Consider the following 12,931-nt stretch of genomic DNA (forward strand, 5'->3'; position numbering starts at 1 on the left):
CCGTGTCTTGACCTGCTAGACATCCATTCTGCCGGAGCGTAAGGAACCGAGGCTTTGCACCGATGCTGTATCACCTCCCCTGCTCCACAGAAAGGAACCAACGCCGCACCGGATCCAGCAATGCTTCACCTCCCTGAATCCATGCACTTGCTTGTTTCCAAAGTTATTGTACCTGGGGGTCCCTGCGACTCCTTTACCAGCGCCATTGGCATCAGATTGTTAGGAATTACTCCGCCACAATGCCGTGATAACACCCACTTGAAGCATGTGTGTTTCTAAGCACTATATTCAAGTTTAATATTTAAAAAGTCATAACTTTTCTTGTCTATGATGGATTTTTCTAAGCTGGTGTTGAGTCCTTTTAAGCTACCAAGGGGGTGAGCAGAGGTTATCTGAGCCGTGTATCTCCCTTACCCTTACTAGAGTGAGAGTCTCCGATTGGACAGAGTGCAAACTGACTGCCAACCAGATACCTCTTTTCTAACAACTACAATTCCCACATACAGTTGTTGTCATTTGCCTCATATGTATTAATTCATAAAATGTCTAGCATTCAACAAATGTACCTAGATCAAATTACAAATTACAAATACAAATAATACAATATTTTCAGATTTTTTTATATTTATATTTTGCAATTCAGGTTATTCGCGTTCCTGGCAAGCAGTCCACTATACAAGTGTTACTCAGCATTGCCATTACTCTGCAGCGTTTATGTTCATTTTAAGGTGAAGGAGTTGGTAGAGGCTGTGGAACTAAAGATGATATTAGGGTTTAGGGCTGCGTATAGGTAAGGGAAGATGAGGGTGATTTTAGGGTTTAATGACAGGCAGAGGTAAAGGGAGGAGAGAGTGAATTTTAGTGTTAAGGGGTAAAGAGAGGTAAAAGGGAAAGGTCGTTTAGGGTTTAGGGTTGAGAAGAAGTAAAGGGAGGTAATGAATATACATATGTATCATTATGTATATAAAATCGGAGAAATTCAGCAGTTAGAGTTTTTTCAAGTAACTATAACTCGTGCCCTAAGGTAACTATAATCCACACTCCCCCCCAAGCACAGTTTATTATTATTTTTTTTAATTTGACTGCTAATGCTTCACCTATATTTTTAATAATGTTAAAGTTGTAATGAGTGCTGTAATGAAAGAGGTAATTAGTAGTGCATGACGAGGTTGTGACTTACAGTTACCATAGGCTGCAAGTTTTTTAAATTTATTTTGCCACAAATTCATGAATTTGTGAATTTGCTACAAAACATTAATGTTTGCGCTGGCAGAGTCCCTCTGGGACCCCCAACATCAGAGCTAAGGAGTCAGGGTGTCTCTACTCTGCCCCCTTTCTTTTTTAATACTTTTTTTTTGGGGGGGACTCGGCTTCAGTCCCAAGATGGCTGCCGACACTACCTGGTTGAAGTGTTGGAAGCCAATCAGAACATGCATTTACCCACACAAGCTCATTATTATTCCCAGAGGCTTTGTGGGCAGAAAAAGCAAAATTTGGATTTCCTTAAATTTCCCAAAAACTACTGAATGGATATACATTAAATAAGTGAAAGCACAATCTGCGTGCCGAAAGTTAGCTTTCTGCCAAATTTACCGTAATTCCGTCCAGTGGTTCGGGCTGTAATTGTGTTCAAACGTCCTATGGGTAATAACTTGTTTGACCCCCTTTTTCTCAGCCTCTGCTTGGCGGATCACCCTAAAACTTTCCTTGTGCAACAAGAGGTATCAGGGCTTTTTTGGGGGGAACTTTGTGACGATTCGTCAAACAATGCCAAAGATACAGGCAAGTCAAAAAATGCTTTTTCTAGGGTAACATGGTCCTAACTATTATTACCTAGTGACGGACACCACTAGTTTATATATATATATATATATATATATATATGTATATATATGTATTTAATATTCTATTCAATATATAATTTCAATGTCCTCCTTTCCTGTTCCACTTTCCACAGCAGGAACAAACAGCACCACAGGCTAATAACAAGTATCTAATTAGTAATACTCAACAGTGCATAAAAACAGAGGCATTCAATACATTTTCGTTTAATATGTATATAAAACAAAGGTTAAAGTAACGTTATAGTTAGGTGAATATGTCAGTGACAACATTAACGTTTTGAACTAAAGAAAATACAAACATTAACCAGTTATGGTCACCAGAGCTAACTATAACTTGTGCCACAACCATGCCCTGCTTATGACCTTACATATTACATCACTTGTGACATGTTCTCTGTCATCACGTATGACATCACTGATGACATTTAAAATAATATCATTGATGACATCACAGATGACATGACTGGCCCCTATATGGCACAGGGGCACCACCAAACATTTTCTTAAATGTTGTTGGGGCTGTAGGGGGTGCAGCAACCCCTTTGCTACATTAAAAAACATTTAAGGCTCCTATGTCATCGAATCCATGACCCTAGGATAGAGTACCTTATCTTTTAAAACATTCTTAGCTGGAGTTCAATCCTCTACAGCTAGGGTGTAGAGCCCTCTTGTGGTTGGGCTACGGCTGCACTTGTAGTTTGAAAAATTTTAGACTCGAAGATATGTTGCTCCAATGTTTTTTAATAGCATTTTATTAAATTATTTTATGACAATCACTTTAATTAAACTGTGTGAACTAATGAAATCTAATGTTATTATACAACACATATGCTTTATTCATGTTGATATCCTGACCCCTTCATAAAGACAACAGGCCCACTTTATATTTTGGTGTTTTGACCCTTTGGCAAAGTCAGTAGGGCTGCCTTACCTAAAACTACACCCTTCATAGTCTGCTGTGCATGCCGGCAGGATTTCGGTGCCAGGCCCTGCAGTCAACCCCATGCTGTGCAGAGCCTAAGGCCATGCACAGCTTGAGGTTGGCTGCCTGTGGGGGGGGTGGATGTAGTGCCTGCCTGTGGTGTGAGGTTGACTGTCTGCAGAATCAGTTGGCTGTAGGGCTTGGAGGGCGGCCAACCCCACGCTGCACACAACCAAATGCCATGCACAGTGTCGGATTGGCAGCCTACCAGGGGCTAGTCTCAGGCTCTATGGCCAACCAGACGCTGCACGCAGCTGATGTCCATGCGTAGCATTGGGTTGGTGTTACATATGGTGATAAAAAAATTACTTTACGTTACAAAATCCTAGCAATTCACTGAAAAAGAAAACATTAAAGTAACATTATTGTAAGGTGTTGCAATAATATCTTAATTTACATTGCAAAACCTTAGGAACTCACTGAAAACACTAAAGGTTAAAGGGACATTAGTTAGAAACGTCAGTTAAAACATACTGTTTTAAGCAAATAAAACCATTGAAATTCACCAGTCATAGTTATCTCAAGTACCTGTAACTCATGCCCTAAATCAACCATAACTCGCACTCTTGCCATGCACTGCTGCTGTCCTCACACATTACATCATTCCTAACATGTCATTTGACATAATTGACAACATCACTGCAACATCTGGAATGGCAAAATTGATGACAACAGTGTGCAGGGAATTCAAGGACGAAAGTTCTGACAAATGATTAATATGATTAATGCTTGTTATTTCAGTGTGTCACAAATGAAATAACAATGTTCACTGTTGAAAAATACATTTGTGCAAGGATTTGTTTTTTAGCATAAGCGATAAGAAAGGAACCACTGAAATTAACAGGCTTGCTATTGACTTCACATATTAGAAGAGATGCTATTGCATGTAATGTATGCTTCTAAAACATAGTGGTGTGCGGCATTGTTATGGAGCTTGATGGATAAATATCCATCAGAGGTCTCTGAAACACTTTCAAGTAACACCTGTGCCACAGATGGACTAACGTGCTTTTTAGTTCCAATGGGCTCAATGGATTGTAACATTTCAGTGACAATCTGTAAGTGCTATTCTATATTTAGGTTTGCATATGATCAGCCACAGACATCAGATTAAAGAATGTCTTCACTCCAGAGGTATCCTAACATAGAAGATTTAAAGTTGTGCTAAAAGTTGCAGTTTATTAGTAATATAGACTACTGGACACCCCAATTTAACTTGTGGACAGTGTGTCTTGAATATCTTCCAATATCAATATTGCAAAGCTAAAAAATGAACTACTTGGCCCATTTCTAAACAATACCTTGAAGATAGAGTGTGGACAATAAACTTGGAAAGAATCATTTATATAGTCTGAGGAATCTAAATATGAGAATTCAAAATGAAAATTATTAACAAAAGGTAATCAGTTGCCACTACGGACTGATAGTATCATGTAGAGTAACTAAAAGAGACCCAGTCAACTAAGGGCCTGATTTTGAAATAGGCAGATGGGTTACCCGTCACAAAGATTACGGATATCCTGTCCGCCAATATCTAAATCCCATAGGACTTAATGGGATTTAGATATTGGCGAACGGGATACTCGTCACTGTTGCGATGGAGTTACACATCCACCAATATCTAAATCAGGCCCTTAGTCTTTCTCAGAGCAAGAGAGAGTGAAATATTTCCTTTTAGTCCCTTAACTCAGACCTGTACTAATGAAGCAAGTATTAAAAAAGGGCACATGGTGTTTCATCAACAAGACTTTGGGAGTGCTCTCTATGGATGCTTGCAACACCAAGCATTGGGTAGTGGATCCTCATTTGTGGAAGCCTTCCAACACTGGATGAAACCAGCCCATGGGTGGACGAGCAGCTACTAATTCCAATTGGAAATTCTGGCATAGGGTTTGCAAAGCTGTTTCCAGGTCTGTGAGCCCTCAAGACTTCTCAGGTCTTCCAATGATTCTCGCTTTAAGAGCAAAGACCAGGGAGACATAGATTTGTCCCCGTGACTATTGTGTACATTTCATTTTTTCACTATTTCACTTGCACCGCATCTGCGCAAGGAGCACCTAATATTTGAAGTGCATGATTATTTAAATTTTGTCCATAATACATTTATTGACTTTCATGGGGATTTTTTGTAGTTCTATTTAATGAGGGTCTCCACCAACAATAAAGTTAATTGAATTAATCCAAAAGAAAAATTATGTACTCTCACAATGATATTCACCCAAATTCCTAGAAATACTTGCTTTGCCCCCTTGTTTGGTTCGCACAACAAACAAGACGCTGAATATCATCTGGGTCCTGCTGGAGCAGCAATACTCTGGAGGGTTCTCTGAGCCTGAGCACATTGTGTTTAAACATTCCAATTACTTACCCTCGAGGCAGATGAACCCACCAACAGTCTATTGCACTAGAGAGCCTCAAGGTGTACTAAAATTAGCCTGGGGGTGGAGCCTCCCCCAGATGCACCCACAAGATTGGGCTCTCCTTCACATTCACAGGTTTGCAGATGTAGCCACCTTCCCCACCCATGTCATTGCCTGTAGGCAGTAGAAGATGAGCAGCTGGTGTACCATTGGCAGAGTGCAGTGTAGCTGCACTAGGTTGGGCTTCCACTAAGCTTCAGGAAAGCACAAGCAGGTTTTCACATGTGGGGGCTGCATACATGCCAACCCTCCTGATTCAGGAGGGAGACTGCCTATTTCAAGGCTCCCGCCTCCTGATTCCTGCATGCACAAGTATGATTTTTGCTGAATCATGATCTGCTGATGTTTGGCAAGGCAGCTTGAGCCCTCGCAAAACCCCTTTGTCACCCCTTCTATCTGCAAGGCTGGCCACTCTGCTATGCCAGTGGGGATGCAGGTTTGAATCCAGACCTCAGTTTTAAAACATTCTGGGAATGCAAGCAAATGATTTGGAAAACAATATGTATCAAGCAGAGTTCCAAACCCTATTTTTGTTTGTGTTAAGTACAATTCCCAAACATAAAATGTTGATCTCTCATACATGCCAACATACAAGTCACTAGGTGGTAGAGAGCCTGTGTGGTCAATTCTATGGATAATTCTACAGATTAAGTGCAGCTGAGAAACAATGATGCTCCCCCCTCATACCTACTTTAAGAACATCCCAGATAATAATTTGTGACTCTGAGCTCAAAATATTGGTAATTTTCCTCCTGAAATATTGAATACATCGAAGGTTCTTGACTAAAGATCTAGCTAATGCAAGTCTCTGATCTTCATATCTCTCTAACTGGTTTGTCCAATCTGCAATAAATAAATACTTATCAAATTATGCCTAGAAGAAGAATCTAATTATACAGGAGAAACGGGTAAAGTTAGGCTACTTTCCATTATGAATTCATCTTGCACCATATAAAGAACAGTTTACAAAGCTTTATCAAGCAAAATATTTTTGGTTTACTGTGGGATTCAAATTTGCAGGTGCAAAATACTTTCTATTACCAGTTACTAATTCTGCTAAAACCCAGCTTGTGCTATACGTTCACAATTATTAGAGGTAGTGATAGCATCTTGGATCTGAAAATACATTGTACCTTCGTCTGTATGACCAGGTCTTGTCCTATTTGGTACCTATGGCATGATACTGGCTTGTTTTGATATATAAAAGACTTGATATTCCAGAGCACAATTAACATTTTTATATTATCTATATGCATTTTTACAGTAAGTGGAAAGGCTTCAGTTGAGAACATCAGCAATGATGTTGTTCTTGCTGTTAACACCCACAGTTCTCTAAGTCTGAATACTAAAAAAGGGAAAAGAGCTCACACAGTATTGTGAAAATTGCAGTAGGGTTCTTGGTTGTGTGCAAAACATTAGTAACCAACCACTGTTTTGCTGAAGTATTTAAATAATACACAATGAAATATAAATTCTGAATGTATTGTTATTATTGTAAGCTACGGTGTATGATCTTTAGTTATTCTGCATCACACTTCTTTGCAGGACTTAGGGCCATATGCACAAAGCCCTTTTGCATTTCTTAATGGTCCAAATCAGTAGTTCGGGCTGTTAAGCAATGCAAAACGGCCTTTTCTTATGTACAAAGGCCCTTAAGGAATCGCAAATAGGGATTCCCTATTTGCGATTTCCTATTCTAATGTACAAAGCATTTCCCAACTGCAACTTGAAGTCGGTGGTAACCAGGTGCAATTAAAAAGAAAATATCCCCAAAGTGCTTTTTTTAGGTGCAATAGAGCACACACATGCCCCTTAGGCGCCAAGGGGGCCCTTTTGCCCTTTGCAATTCCTGGTTTTGCATTTCCTAAATAGCCATTTCTTAACAAGAAATGGCTATTTAGGAAATGCAAAAACAGCCCATTGACAAAAATGCAATGAGATTTCTTAATACTGATTTCCTAATAGGGATTCCCACTTTGTAGGAATCGCTATTAGGAAATTGATATTTCTGTACATAGCATTTTGCATTTCTTAAATAGCGATTTCTATGAAGTTGCTATTTAAGAAATGCAAAATTGCATTTTTGTACATCTGGCCCTTAGATTCATCTTCTAAATTGAGTAAAATAGTATGCAGGCATAGGCAGCATGTGATGGTAATTTCTTCTTCTTCTTCTTGCGAACTCGTGTCCTGATATCACATCAAAAAGTGAAAATAAAATAGACAATGTTATTTTCATTGGACATACTTCATTAAATGTGTTTATACTCTGTTCTCTATCCTATTCCTTCCTATCAAAGAAATACATTTTCTCTTGTAGATCAAAATACTAAAATTAAACAGGCTTTCACTTTGTTGGCTCACATGCCTGAAACAGCTAACAGGTGTCACCCTCAACATCATCTGGCATCTGAAACACAGAATCCATGGGAATTTTGTTGGATGCATGTCAGAATAGTGAGGGCAGAGATATTGTCCTGCAACAATATCATGGTCTAAGCATCTAGAACCAAAATATTTTGAAGGCAAATGTTTATAGTTGAATATAGATTTACTGTTCCTAACTTCACATCTACCTACCTTGAATAAATTTATATTGTAAGCATTTAAGAAATGCTGTTTTTAAAATATAGTGCCTGTTTCTTTTTCCTTGGCAACCTCTGCACCTACTTTAACCTCGATCTACTTATTAAGATTTATGAGTTGAAAACATTATTGATGTAGTGATGTAGTCCATTTTCCCTGACCAGATCCTCGATAATCTTGATAAGGACTTAACGTCTAAGATTTCTTCATCTGTTTTCTATCCTGTTCCCTTCAGCCATGTATTGCATAGTGGTAATAACTGCCTTTACCGTCTTCTCATAGAAACAAAATATGGATACTGAAGCTGATATTCTGTACACTGATACAGAGCAAAAACCTTTGCATACAAGGAAATAATTTGATGCAGTTATGCCATGGTCAGTACAGTCTTTTGGTTTTTATCTCATACATAACAATTTCTGCAGTTCTTTAGTTTTTTTAATTGAAATCTCTTCTGCCACCCAGCGTCTTTTAAGCATGAAAGGTTTCATTTCAACTCTGAGATTATTCCACATGCTCATGCCGCATTCACTGAGAAGGCACTACACAACTTTGAAGCCAGTAATGCCCCTCAGTTTTTCCCCCTATAGATCTAAAGACCAGCATTGTAATGGCAACCCTTTTTACAGCTTTTAGTGGCAATAATGCTAGCCGACTTCTGACTGATCTTTCGGTATCACACAATGCTGCACTTGTCGTGGAGGTAAGTGGTAATTTAGAGTTTGGAAGATGTTGGACATCCACCAAAAATTAAAAGAAGTTATTTTCACCCTATTAAATGTCTATACATATTAAATGTCTATGCATGTATACCTTGTAGATATGATGCACAATATATGGAAGATGCCCATTCCTGCACAAAAACGATAAGCCCCAAAATGCTGCCACCCTTTCACCATAGTGCAAGGGTTCCTGCAATGGTGCATGGCAGCAATTTGTGCACCAGTGCAGACGGAGAGGACATGGATGCGCAGTCTCTTGTATATATGGCACATTTCTGCCCTTTCCTGGTAGCGCAGGGCGGCGCAGCAAGGCACTTGCTGCGCCGCCATGTGCCACAGGCCTTGTGAGTGTGAGGATATTTTGAAAGGAAATCGTGAAATAGATTTTCTGAAACACTGTAGTGAGAGTGAAATTGTCTGTATCAACAAAGAAGGTACTAGAAATGGGCATGAGGCATAAGCAAAGATGGAGGCTTTAGGCATTGAGGTTGGATTTAATTTGTTGAAAGGAAAAGGTTACAGAATAACTTCAGAATGACTGTGAGTGACAAGTATTTAAAGACAATGAAATTGTGAAGCTTGAAAATGTTTGTCAAGGAATTAGTGGATAATATCAGAGAGTGGGAAGGTTTCGAAAAATTCAGAGAGCAGTGGTCAAAAAAGGAATGGTCAAAGGCGAGAAAGAAAAAGGTAGAGACAGAAGGTATGAAAGGTGGCAGTACTGATAGCGAAGATGCAAAAGAATACCCTTTGAGAGAGGGACAGGGTGGAGCATTTACACACATTTCCATGGACTCAAGCTGACATTCTCCATTGCACAAACATTTTGTTTCAAAGTAGAGATGAAACCAAGACAAATAGTACACTAAGAAATGTTAATATGATGAAGGTCTTGTAGGAGGATCTAAACATGTTCTTGGTGGTGTTTTTCCAAGGATTTGTGGATAGAGTGTAAGGGAGTTGTAAATTGGCTTGGCAAAGAGCCTGAGCCTGAGCCTCATGCCCGTTTTTCCCAGGTCTTGCCCAAATATGGTGCTGTGACTGCACATTTGAAAACAAAGGTGTCTTAGAAGGAGGTGAGGTGGCCAAACATTTTGAGAACAATGCAGAAACCACAAGAATTGGTACATGCTTTCGTTGAGAGACTGATGAAGGTTTGCAGGTAACTGTGGAATTTAAGATTAGATTGGTGTGAATTTGAGCGGTCTTGACTTTTGTTTTTATTTTGCACCCATAAATTAGCCCTCAGAAGGAACACAATGTGATTTGTTGGCAAACAAAGTCCCTCAGTGAGGTCCGTCAGAACGATGAAAAACAGGAAATTGTGGGAGAGGTACAAGATAGCACAGGCAAAGTTGGCACAGAATAGTGTTCTGAGAGGTTCAGTGATAGTGGATTTGGGTCTCGACCGGGTACTTAGTGTGAATGTGGGCATGGAGGGATTTGCTATTAAGGAAGTGCAATGAGGGGACAGAGGGGACAGAGGAAATGGTGGTGCCTTGAAGAATGTTACCCCTTGACCCTTTTGGGGAAAGTTCAGGAATTGAAAGAGAGGCTGCAGATTAAATCCTGACAGTGCAATTTTCTGCTTAAATTTAAATTGTCATGCTACAAGATGGAGCGATGTAAGTAGAAGTCCCAGACTCCATCTACATGCTGCGCAGTATGTTCTGAATGTGCACATGAAGATAAATAAGAAGTTGTTTTTATTTTTACTGTTATAATGAAACAGGTTTCTCTTTCATCAATCTTTCTTTATTTTTCTTTATTTGGTTCTATAAACTACAACCCTAAAGCACATAAATGCATCAAATTTCAAAGCATAAAATTAAAACAAAAAATGGGTAAAAATCCAAAATCATCTACAGTCTTATCATAAGATAAATATCAAACAAGTTTAAAAATTGACACTATTCCGCCAATATATAGACCCTTTTAAAAAAGAACCGACATCTCCACACACCAAAGCATCAGGAACCATACGTAGCCACAGATAAGCTGGGCGATATTGCACAAAACCCTTACTTTTCAGTAACGGAAATAAAAATCTTCATATAAAAGGTGCATAAAAGTCACAAAACAGGGTAAAATGAATTAATGTCTGTGAAGAAGCCCCATCACATGTGCAAATTTGTATAGATTAGGATCATAGTGGCCGAGCAGGAAACACATGTTACTTCTGATTATGCCTTGCAGGAAGCAAGTAATAAGCACCCTTTCCCAAACATTTTGAAACCCCAAAAGTTTTGACTCAGGACCCGCCTGCAAGTTCAGCATTAAAAAGTCCCTCACAGCCGTTTTCATTAATTTCTCTGCCTCCCTATTACTTCTCAACATTTTTAAAATGTCCTCCTTCACCCAATGCTTATCAGTGCGTTTTAAACTTTGTGGGGCGTTAAAGATCTCCGGTCGGCCAAGAAGCATGGCAGCCTGTTTGATATAAGCTAACCAAGGAATATCCACACCTCACTCGTAATCCAGGTAATCACAAATCCTTTGGGAGGCACAATCATTAGTCCACACAGAGATCCATAACAGGAGGGGTGCAATCTTAATGCCGTCACCCACAGACTCCATGTCCAATTCCTCGTGTAGACAATACCCAGAAGTGTTTGGCCCAACACCCAGTAACCTTCTACAGAAGCAATTTTCCTCTATCTGGGGAGCCATACTACCTGAGTAGCCCCAGATTGGGGCCGCATACAAAGGACCAGAAGGCATTTGCACCTGTATACCTCAAGCAGAGGTAATATAGGCATAGTTCCCACTCTTGTTGCAAAATCAAAAGTAGCCCCTATGGCGGCATTAAACTGTGCACATCGCCTTGAAATACAGTGCTCCCACAACACTCTATTGTCAAAAGTCACACCGAGATAAGGTAACTCATGCACACAACTGATTTATTTGGCCATAAATCGCCACTGCCCCTACTTTACTCAACGGTTTGCCACAGACCATAAAATGAGTTTTGCTAATATTGACCTCCAAGTCTAAGTCAGACATGAAGTGTTGTGTCTTACTTTACCTTTAAAGTAAGATGGAAGCTAGTGTAGAATGTTATTGTTAGAATCTTTATGTACGGCAATGCAGAGAATTCCCTGACCGAGTCAGTTACTCTGTCAGGCTGGTGAGGGGATGCTGCGCGGAGCCGTCTGTCTCTGGAATTTAACGTCAGATGCAAAATAAACTTTTCAGCGTTGGTGTATTTTTAGAGAATACAACATTTTATTTGGCGAGGAGGATTCACCAGCTGGAGCGACGGCTTGCGCAGTGCAACCACGCGTTTTGTTGCTGATGCTGACGGTTACTTCGATTTCAACTGCTACAAGTGAGCTTTTCATACGTATTACGCATTGTCTTCATACGGATCTCTGATTATTTGCGGTGCCGCACTAGAGCTGATTTGTGTATCCCCTGCCATGCATCTTTCTGCGGATATTGCCGACTTATGAGTTAACTACTTCAAGTAGCCTTTCATACGCATGCTGACCTTTGAATATATTCAGCACTAAGGCTGATTGGTAACTTCCCAAAGTGGCAGCCTCGTGTGCATAAACTGATAAGGTTGAACACTCTTTGCGTACATTTGGCTGTCGAGCACACAAATGGCTTATGTTCAACAGGAATCGCGTTCGCTTTGGTAACACGCACTTCACTTTGCGTGCCTAAATTACTGAAGGTTGTACGCCACGCGCGTTCATTCGCGCATCACGTGCAGAAACTGTTGAAGTGTGACGGCAATCGTGTGGACTTTTGTAATGCGCACCCCACTACAGCAGCGTGTTACAGCGCATTACACTTTATGGCGTCTTACCCAGCAAGGCAACGCTGTGTTCCTTCTCATAGAAACCATCTGGAGCAACTGAGTATCATAACAGTGTCTTCCAGAAGTTTTTTGTGTGTAGAAACTAACGAAGGACTGCAAAACACACTGCAATCAGTGTAATAGAGAAAGGACCACGTGTTTTTTTCTGGTGAATTTGTTTCAGCTTAATGAGTAACCCTTACCATAGACAGTGCAGCAATAATGACACCTCCTTTATTTTTACAGGATGTTCGTCCACCAGACATTGAGTGGGAGGAATGGATAGACATTTTTGAAAATTATTTAGAGGAGCTTGATGGTCAAACTTTTAGACCCACCGGGAAAAAAGCCATTTTGATGAGTGTGTTAGGGAAAGAAGGCCAACATGTGTTTAAATACTTACCAGTTATTACTAATGAAGATGGCACATTGATAGAGGATGTATATACAGAAGCGAAATTGCGACTCAAGAAAAGATTTTCAAAAGATACGAGTGTAGTGCTATGTAGATATAAATTTTACACGCAACCTCAGAAGGTGGATGAGTCCATTGATGATTTCGTTTCGAGATT

General features: G+C 39.8%; 1 long non-coding RNA gene across 1 annotated transcript in view; it reads right to left on the reverse strand.

The window, feature by feature from the left end:
• Nucleotides 1–12,443, reverse strand: part of LOC138247249 (uncharacterized) — a 41,051-nt gene extending 28,608 nt beyond the window's left edge. Inside the window, exon 1 of the long non-coding RNA XR_011194386.1 lies at nt 12,369–12,443. This is a non-coding gene — a long non-coding RNA (uncharacterized lncRNA). The remainder of the gene's footprint in view (nt 1–12,368) is intronic.
• Between the last annotated feature and the right edge of the window lie 488 nt (nt 12,444–12,931).

This window comes from Pleurodeles waltl, chromosome 7 (assembly GCF_031143425.1).
Source record: "Pleurodeles waltl isolate 20211129_DDA chromosome 7, aPleWal1.hap1.20221129, whole genome shotgun sequence".
NCBI lineage: Eukaryota > Metazoa > Chordata > Amphibia > Caudata > Salamandridae > Pleurodeles > Pleurodeles waltl.